General features: G+C 35.5%; 1 pseudogene; it reads right to left on the reverse strand.

Annotated features, from left to right (window-relative positions):
* Window positions 1-4,438, reverse strand: part of LOC139870753 (uncharacterized) — a 67,201-nt pseudogene extending 62,763 nt beyond the window's left edge.
* Between the last annotated feature and the right edge of the window lie 6,258 nt (window positions 4,439-10,696).

The raw sequence follows: 10,696 nt of genomic DNA on the forward strand, positions 1-10,696 counted from the left end.
CGCCGTCGTAGTGAAACCGGGGGCTGTTTTGGGTTAGAAAAATAAAAACTATCTTAATCTTTGAATTGGAATATTTTCTGGAAAAATGATATTTCATATGAATATGATACTATATCCAAAAATCATGGTTAAACACAAAGTTGAAGTATGTTTTTCAAAATGGTCATCAAGATGTCGTTTTTCGACGGAAATGACTACCTCTTTAAAAATGACTTTTAACCTGTATTTCCGACTATAAACTTATACTTTTTCTGTTTAGTTTTATAAATTTCAGTTCATTATGAAACCATAGCAACTTGAATCACTTAATACGGATTTGAAACGAAAAATTGACGGGTAAAACAAAATTGGATAAATTTGCTAGTTTTAGCTACGAAAATTTTGTAACAAATCTAGACTAACCATAACTTAACTAACTTATATTGTATTATACATGTATTCTAACATATATTATTTAATCTTGGGATACCAATGACATGTATACAATGTTTTGACATATCATATCGACCCATCTATATATATATATATATATATATATATATATATATATATATATATATATATATATATATATATATATATATATATATATATATATATATATATATTATTTGAAACAACCATAGACACTCTATATGCAGTAATGTTTGAGTTAGCTATACAGGGTTGAGGTTGATTCTAAAATAATATATATACTTTGAGTTGTGATCTAGCCCGAGACTTATATACACTGGGTCGTGGATTGATTCGAGATAATATATATTGATTTATTTATGTACATCTAACTGTGGACAACTAGTTGTAGATTACTAACGTTGGACCGCTAACTTAATAAACTTAAATCATTAAAACGTAATAAAAAATGTTGTGAATATATTTCGATCATACTTTGATATATATGTATATATTTGTTATAGGTTCGTGAATCGATCTGTGGCTAAGTCTTAAATTTCCGACGAAGTAAAAAATCTGTGAAAGTGAGTTATAGTCCCATTTTTAAAATCTAATATTTTTGGGATGAGAATTCATGCAGTTTTATTAATGTTTTACAAAATAGACACAAGTATGCGAAACTACATTCTATGGTTGGATTATTAAACCGAATATCGCCCTTCAAGTCTGGTAACCTAAGAATTAGAGAAATGGTCCCTAATTGACGCGAATCCTAAAGATAGATCTATTGGGCCTAACAACCCCCATTCAGGTTATGGATGGCTTTAGTACTTCGAGATTATTATACAGACGAGAGGCTCTGTTTGAGGATATTCTATGAATTAAGTTAATGTCGGTTACCAGGTGTTCAACATATGAATGATTTTTATCTCTATGCAGTTTGCGAAATGCCTGATATGAGATGTGTTTATAAAAATAAAATATCTTGTGGTCTATTATTATGATTGATAATTATATAGGTTAAACCTATAACTCACCAACATTTTTGATGACGTTTTAAGCATGTTTATTCTCAGGTGATTGTTAAGAGCTTCCGCTGTTGCATACTAAATTAAGGACAAGATTTGGAGTCCATGCTTGTATGATATTGTCTAAAAACCGCAATCGAAAGTTTTCTTTGTTGTAACATAATATTTATTGTAAACCATTATGTAATGGTCGTGTGTAAGTGTGATATTTTATATTATAATTACTTGATAACCTAGGTTATGTCCTTTAAACCTTTGTCGATAAAATAAAGGTTATGGTTTATTTTAAAAACGAATGCAGTCTTTAAAAAACGTCTCATATAGAGGTCAAAACCTCGCAACGAGATCAATTAATATGAAACGTTTATAATTATTATGAACGGGACATTTCAGGAGATTATGCAGTTTAGGTTTAACACATACAATTTATATTAGGCCAGTGGCGGAGCCAGGATTATAAGTGGATGGTGTCATAAAATAGCAATGAAATGTATTATGTCGCAAAATTATTGAAAAACTGCGATCGAGTACAAAAATAAAAAAGTTACTTTCTTTCAATCACAATTGTCCCCTACGATATTTCATTCGTTGGAAACGATTCATAATTGTTTCATCTTTAACACTAGCAAGCGTTTCTCTTTCTATGGCACCAAGAATACAACCATTTAAAAAATCATCACTCATTCGATTACGCAAATCTGATTTCACAAGCTTCATTGTCGAAAAACACCTCTCTACTGTCGCGGTTGCAACGGGCAAAACCAAAGCAAGCTTTAATAACCGATAGACATAACGAAATGAAATGTTTTTTTCAGTTTCAACCATCAATCTAGCAAGGTCGCTAATCCCATTTAGTTTGGCAAATTTTTCATCACGACGCATAACCACATAGTAGACATCAAGTTCACGCTTAAGATGATCTCTATCAGCTTGACTAAAATCCATTGGATACATCTCACTCAACTTCATTAACTTAGATGCATCAAACATAAAAAATGAATTACGTGGGCTCAAAGCCGCCATATTAGTAAGCAATTCGGTACTTACCTCGCTAAACCGATCACCAAACTCTTGAATTATCATATCCAAAACCGTAGTAAAAACATCAACCTTGAAGTAATGTTGATTTGTAATATTCGCTTTTCGATTTCTTGAAACAACATATACTTCTTCCATTTTCAAAATTTCAAGATCATATTTTTGACAAAATGAATATACATCCTTCAATAATTCATCAAACCCGTTCTCTCTAAATTCTTGCAATGAAAACTTCGTTCCCTCCACCAACGAAACCGCTTCTATGATATTTTGATCCTTTCTTTGAAGAGCTCGTGACAATGTGTTCGTGAGTCCTAAAATGTGCAACATCATATGCAAATAGAACACAAAATCAAAGGTTTCAAAATAGGTTAGAATACTGGATGCTTGACGCTGACTCAAAGGATTATCACCATCCTTTTTAACATATTGAAGAACCTTGACAACTTCAAGAAATAAAGGTTTCAAACTTAACATCGTTTTATGATGAGAACCCCATCTTGTATCTCCTGCTCTTACAAGAGAAAGTTCTTGATTTTTTCCGCTTCCCGTTTCAACTTCACCTTTAGCAATCTCTTCTGTGATTCTATCTTTATGAGCATCTCTGATCATATCTTTTCGTTTACATGAGGCACATACCACATTTACCACTAATGATAGTTTATCAAAGAAATCCCCAACCCCCTCATGATGTTTTGCAACTGCCACAACCACTAATTGGAGTTTATGAGCAAAACAATGTACATAATAATCTGAGCTATTATCTTTTAAGATCAAAGCTTTTAAACCATTAAACTCTCCACGCATATTGCTTGCTCCATTGTAGCCTTGACCTCTTACTTATTAATTTATAAAAAGTTAGGAGAGTCACAATAAATTTGCAAAATAACATGTAAGAGATAAATATAAATAACTTCAACGTCTTACCTGTTTCAAACTCACTTTATGCTCAGCAAATAAGGAATCAATTGCAGACTTCAAAGTTAAAGATGATGTGTCTTTCACATGAAGAACGCCAACAAATCTCTCATTAACAACCCCACATTTATCTACATATCTCAAAACCACGGCCATTTGTTCCTTTTTAGACACATCACTAGACTCATCAACTAACAAGCCAAATACATCATTACCAATTTCTCCAAATATAGATGTAAGTATTTCATTTGCGAAACATTCAACAATGTCTTTCTGAATGTCAGGTGAAGTTAATTTACAGTTCTTAGGAGCTTTTATCATAGCTTTACGAGCATCATTATTTTGACTTGCAACTAATTTCAATGTTTCCAGAAAAATTCCTCTATATATAGAGTTTTCACTCTCATCGTGACCACGAAATGGTAATGCATTATGCATTACATATCTAACAACATCAATTGAACTCTGTAAATGAATTCGGTACTCTTGCTTCTCAATATCAGATTGCTTATTCAGAGCAACAGCTATGGATTGCTTTGGCTTCATCAAATCTTCACATTTTAGACGTGCTCTATTGTGAAAGCTATTTACATCACCCTCATGAACACTGAATCTATTTTTTTGTTCCAGTTGCAAAATCCATCAGTCACAAATGCATCACTCCCACATTGTTTGTCTACATGATCTCTACATAAGTAATACAACAAACAAAATGCCTTGTCCGCCTTTACACTATACTCTAACCAACAATATTCATCAAACCAAGCTAGGACAAAACGTCTATTAGCGGACCCTACTTTTTTTGCTGGACACACATGACCACGTGGTTGAAAATGTCCTCTTTGCAAATAAAGCCTCCTGATTTCATCTCTTTGATTAGGGTCATAGTATAATATATTTTTTCTGTCTGCGAGATCCCAAGGAAGATTAGTTATATCAATTTCTTTTGGCAATGAAGGAATAGAGTTAGATCTTGGTATTTTGTTGGAAACATTTGCACTTGAAGGTTCTCCTTCATCGGATGATTTTCTTTTTACAAATTTATCTAGCGTGCCTTGCATCTCTATATATGACATTAAATAGATTGTACAAATAAGCAACATAATTACATAAACAATTCATGATATGATGAATTGATGATAATATCAAGTAAACCAAGATTATCAAGCACTCAAATTGAATTTAAGCATAAAAGTAATAAACTTATAAACCCTAAAATTTTAGATAGCAAAAAAAGTATAAAAAAATATGAGTAACATATATATTATTAATTATTGATACCTGATATGAAATTAAAAACTTAATTGAAAATTGAGAGTTCTATACCTCTCCTTCACTGACGAGTGACGACGATCCAAGTCTCCAACTTGAGCAAAGTATAAACAAACAAATGTATTGTATGATAATATGAATAAAAGTATAAAACTCTAGGTCTAGGCAATTTATTTTACCCCGGGCGACTATTTGTATTAGTCCCTATTAATTTAATATAATTGGGCTACCTAATAAACAATTGAACTCTCCTTTAAAAATTTAAGTGTAAGTGTATTAAAGAGTGGGTCGTGAGGTTTATTTTTATGGGATTCAGGGATGCAAGGGAATGTGGGGTTGGTGGCATTTATTAAGATACCACAAATTCTGCCTATAAAATTAGATATACTACTAGCTTGTTTTTTTTTTCTTTGGTGTCATTTGAGCACACGGTGTTACATATACCTCTGCTACTGTATTAGGCCCTAATTCCTCTACTTAACACTTAAGTCCCTCAAGTTGCAAAATTTAAAAAATAAAATAAAAGGGGTGGGGATGGGCAATCGGCCGAATGGCCTAAGGGAGTGTCTCCCGGGCTCGTGTTTACAAAAAGCGCGTACTCGTGGCTAGTTTCAAGTGTCGTTTAGACGTACCAAAGGCTCGGAACGCTAAACCGATCGTTAAAACGCAACCAAACGTTTAATTTATTAAAAACCCAATAAATTAAATATTTTTTAAAAAGTTAATAATTATTAAAATAATTATTAAAATGAACCCGAGCGTTTCGTTGCTCAAAAAGTAGTTATCCAAACCGTATCGTTTTTATCGTATTTCTTTATCTGAAATATTTATTCGAAATAATACTAACCCATATCAATTAGTGTAACCCTCCAAGGATCAAGTATGTATTTATTACACATAAATACACAAAAGTCAAGTAATCGCCGTTAAATAAACTAACGGAAGGTTAACGGAAGTAACGGAAAAAGCAGGGTTGTTACATTACCCACCTGTTATTGAAAATTTCATCCCGAAATTTTAGTGATCGTCCGCTGAAGTAGTTTCCTCGGGAAACAGTTGCGGGTATTTCAGTCTCATCTGATCTTCACGCTCCCACGTGAACTCTGGTCCTCTTCTTGTGTTCCACCGAACTTTAACGATAGGAATTCTGCTTTGCTTCAACTATTTAACCTCACAGCCCAAGATTTCGACAGGCTCTTCAATGAAATGAAGTTTGTCGTCGATACGCAGTTCCTCTAATGGAATAATCAAATTCTCGTCGGCTAAGCACTTCTTTAGATTGGATACATGAAAAACGTCGTGTATACCACTGAGTGCTTGTGGCAGTTCTAACCTGTAAGCTACCGGTCTAACTCTTTCAGTTATCTCGAATGGTCCAACATATCTAGGACTCAATTTACCTCGTTTTCTAAACCGTACGACACCCTTCCAAAGTGATACCTTAAGCATAACTTTATCACCAACTTGGAATTCTATGTCCTTCCGTCTAACATCGACGTAACTCTTTTGATGACTCCGAGTCGTTCTCAATCATTCCTGAATCTGTAGGACTTTCTCAGTTGTCTCCTGAATAATCTCAGGACCTGTCAACTGACTATCCCCCAATTCGCTCCAACATACAGGAGATCTACACTTCCTTCCGTACAACGCTTCGAAAGGTGCAGCTTTAATGCTCGCATGGTAGCTGTTATTGTATGAGAACTCAGCAAGTGGTAAGTACTTATCCCATCCATTTCCAAAATCAATGACACTTGCTCGCAACATGTCCTCGAAAGTCTGAATAGTTCGTTCGCTTTGGCCATCTGTCTGGGGGTGATATGCTGTACTCATATCTAAACGGATCCCCATTGCTTTCTACAATGACTGCCAAAACCTGGAAGTGAATCTGCTGTCGCGATCGGATATAATAGATATAGGCACTCCATGCCTAGAGACGACTTCCTTAATGTAGATCTGAGCCAACTTCTCCATTTTATCAGTTTCTCTTATCGGTAAGAAGTGTGCAGACTCAGTGAGACGATCCACGATAACCCAAGTAGTATCGTAACCTCCCACTATTCTCGGCAATTTCGTGATGAAGTCCATTGTAATACCTTCCCACTTCCACTAGGAAATCTCTGGTTGAGTTAATAAACCTGATGGCTTCTGATGTTCAGTCTTGACTTTAGCGCAAGTCAAGCACTTACCGAAATAGGTAGCAATGTCAGCTTTCAAATTTGACCACCAATAAATTACCTTTAAATCTTAGTACATTTTATCTGATCCCGGATGAATTGAGTACCTTGACTTGTTTGCTTCCTCCAATACTAGTTCTCTCAATCCACCAAACTTTGGTACCCAGATTCGATTAGCAAAGTACCGTGTTCTGTCCTCCTTGATGTCAAATTTCTTATCCATTCCTCTGAGAAATTCAAAATCGACATTTTCTTGCTTCACGGCCTCTCGTTGTGCTTCGCGGAGCAGTGATGTGAGATTCGTACGGTCAACTATGTTAAGCGCTTTAAGCCTGAGGGGTTTCTCTCGCTCTTTTCTACTTAAAGCGTCCGCCACGACATTCGCTTTTCCCGGATGATATTGAAGTTCGCAATTATAATCGTTAAGTGGTTCCATCCAACGTCGTTGTCTCATGTTTAGCTGTTTCTGATCGAGTATGTGCTGTAAGATCTTATGGTTAGTAAGGATTGGTTCCATACGGGTAGTGTCTCCACATTTTAAGTGCAAACACAATAGCTCCTAATTCAAGGTCGTGCGTAGTGTAGTTCTGCTCGTGAATCTTTAACTGTCGTGATCCATAAGCAATAACTTTATCTCGTTGCATAAGCACGCAGCCCATTCCTTGACTTGAGGCATCACAATAAACAACAAAATCTTCACTTCCCTCGGGTAGGGACAATATCGGTGAGGTTGTTAACATCTCCTTTAACAACTGGAATGCAGTTTCTTGTGGTCCTTGTAGCGACCCGGCAAAATCGTCATTGACGGCGCCGACTACTTAGGTCCCGTTGCGTGGTCATAGTCCCTATATGAGACTCGTTTGACCAAAATTATGTCGCATTCATTTGAAACGTACAAGACTTGCAAAGTTTAGTTTACAAACAATTCGACAACAAGTTTAAGATTACAAAAATTGAAAAGTATAAATGAAATAACTTGCGACATAATATAAGTTGAAAATCACAGTTGCTATAAATAGCGTAAGTATGTATGCTTTAAGGTTTAATCCAAAAGTGCTATCACTAGCGTATGCATGTATGCTTGACCTCAAGCAAGTAATCAAAGTGTGTGGAAGCATGTATCAAGTAGCCGAGTATGAACCTGAGAAACATATAGAAAACTGTCAACGAAAAACGTTGGTGAAATCATAGGTGTATTTGTAAACGTTGTTTTTGAACCACAAGATTTAGTATTCCCAAAACGTTGATTATCAAAATCGTTTGCATTCCAAAAGTATTGTTCGCGAGCACCCAATTATCAAGACTTAATGTTTCCTTCCATAGAACCCCATCACAATAGTGTTAGAACATACACTGTTTCTCGAAAATATATTTCATCCGTAGACGGTAGCGAACCGTCCGAAATGAGGGTTTGTCAAACCCGTATGGCCACACAATATAAGTTCTCGCTTACACCCTGCAAGTGTAACTAATGATAATCGAATTGAGGATTTTTGTTCTAACTCGCTGTGGAATGTTTGTTTTCCTTGTACTTGTGTTCAAAGTATAAAAGTAAGTAGTACAAAATGTAACAAAGTATATTTCTCAGCCCACAATTTAAAAGTATAAAAAGTTGTTGAAAAGGTGGGACTATGATCTCACCTCGAGTGCACGAGTATAAATGTACTTCACAAAGTAAATGTGTGCATGAAAGTTGCTTAGCCTTGACCTAAACAAATAAGTTGTATCAATTAACCGGTTACGACACAAGGTCGGGTGAAATGTGTTCAATTAGTCCTATGGCTCGTTACGACTCGATTAAGTAGCATGTGAATCAAATTATCACGTTTCATGCAAGATACAAGTATAAAAGCGAGTTAGAAAGATTGTATAAGTATTCAGTTAAGTTTGGCTAAAAGTCAAACTTGGTCGGGTCAAAGTCAACGAAAAAGTCAACACGTTCGGGTCGGGTTCCGAACTATTTTTCTGAGGTTTTTAATCATATATAAGCATGTTAGGACAAGTTACATGTGAATCGGAGGTCCATAGCGTGCCAAACATTTTTTGAAATTTGACAAAGTAGGTCAGAACCCAAACACGGCTATTGCCGCGCCGCGGCCAGAGGTGTCGCGCCGCGACATTAGGCGTGGCCTGGTACCTGGTCAGTTTCAAAAGTTCAAGTCTTGATCCAAAATTCAATTTAGTACAAAACGCAAACCGTAAACACTTAGAATACGCATCTTATATCATTGGAAAGCTCTTTTGACAAGGAATACAATTAACTACCTTTCACAAGCAAAAACATCAATTACAATAACCGAAAACTCGTCAATTGATCAAGAAAGGTTTATTTTCAAAGTTTCAAGTTCGTAAAACGTATTTTATGATTCGGGAATCCAATTTACACATACGATATGCCGTTTCGAAGGTAATTAAGCATACATTGCATCTAAACACTTACTAACAACATTAACAAGCATTCAACGCATCAAAAGTTCATTTCAAAGTCTATCAAACCCTTACCAAAATTCACAAAAATCAATATTCATGTTTTTGAAGTTTTCTTAATCAACCTACGCATCAAATTGAAGCTAGTGATACTAGTAACACAATTAAAACATGAACTTTAACAATTTAACAACATTAACTCATCCAAAATCAAAGATTAAGCACACCCATTTCAATTGTTCATACTAGTTACTCAAAACAACAAATCGAGCAAGTAAATCATATATTCATGCTAGACACGAGCCATAGACACTAACTAACACCATTTCAAATCAAAAACACGAATTTAGAGAAAATCTAGAGTTTTAGAAATGTTACCCAAACGAGATGAAGTTGGTATCAAATTGTAGAGGATGAAGAGAGGATTCCAAATACGTAATTTGTTTTGATGTTGGCCTCCTAGATCGAATTTAGACGATGAATGATTGAATTGGGTAAATGTGTGTGTGTTCTTGCTAGAGAGAAAGAGAGAGAGATGGAGATGATTGAATGGTGGTGATTGGGGTGGACTAGTTGACCTAGTCAACTAGTTTGCCCCGTGTCAATTTTAGTCCCTCGAGTTTAGAAGCGGGTGCGGGATTTTACCGAACAAATATTTTGAAAACGCTCGAGTAAACGAGTGATGTTATAATTAAATAACGGAAATATTATGAACGTTAGTCAACGGAAACTACGAATTTAGATAACGGAAGATATTATCTAAAAAAAAGACGGTCGTTAAAATAATTTAACGGAAAAATGCGGGATGTTACATTACCTACACCTTAAAAGAAATTTCGTCCCGAAATTTAGTTGGAAGTAGTAGTCGTTGTTTCTTCCTCGAGATCTTGTGTTGCCAATTCTACGAATAAGTGAAGGTACTTCCTTGGGCATTTCAACGAACTTTGACAGTCGGGATTTTTTTTTTTTTTTTTTTACATTGGTTTAAAGTTTGGTTTCACGATTTACAGTTTCAACCGGTCCTCCTAGGAAGTGAAGTTTATCGTTGATAGTAAGTTCGTCGAAGAGGATAACAAGTTCTTGTTTCGCAAGACACGCCTTTAAGTTTGATACACAGAATGTAGGGTGAACGGAATTTGTTTGAGTCGGAAGTTCGAAACGGTAAGCAACGGGTACAAAACGCCCCAAGATTTTAAAAGGATCAAAATATCGCGAATTTAGCTTTCTACGTTTTCGACACGGATTACACCTTTTCAAGGCGCGACTTTTAACGTTACGCGATTTCCCACATGGAATTCGAAAGGTTTACGTCTAACATTGGCATATCTCCTTTGGCGACTACGGGCCGTCTCGAGCCTTTCTCGGATTGGAACGATTTTAAAGGTTACTCCATGAATGAGTCCAGGTTCGGTGACTTGATTATCATTTACTTGGTTCTACAAAAGG

This window comes from Rutidosis leptorrhynchoides, chromosome 10 (genome assembly GCF_046630445.1).
Source record: "Rutidosis leptorrhynchoides isolate AG116_Rl617_1_P2 chromosome 10, CSIRO_AGI_Rlap_v1, whole genome shotgun sequence".
NCBI classification, from domain to species: domain Eukaryota; kingdom Viridiplantae; phylum Streptophyta; class Magnoliopsida; order Asterales; family Asteraceae; genus Rutidosis; species Rutidosis leptorrhynchoides.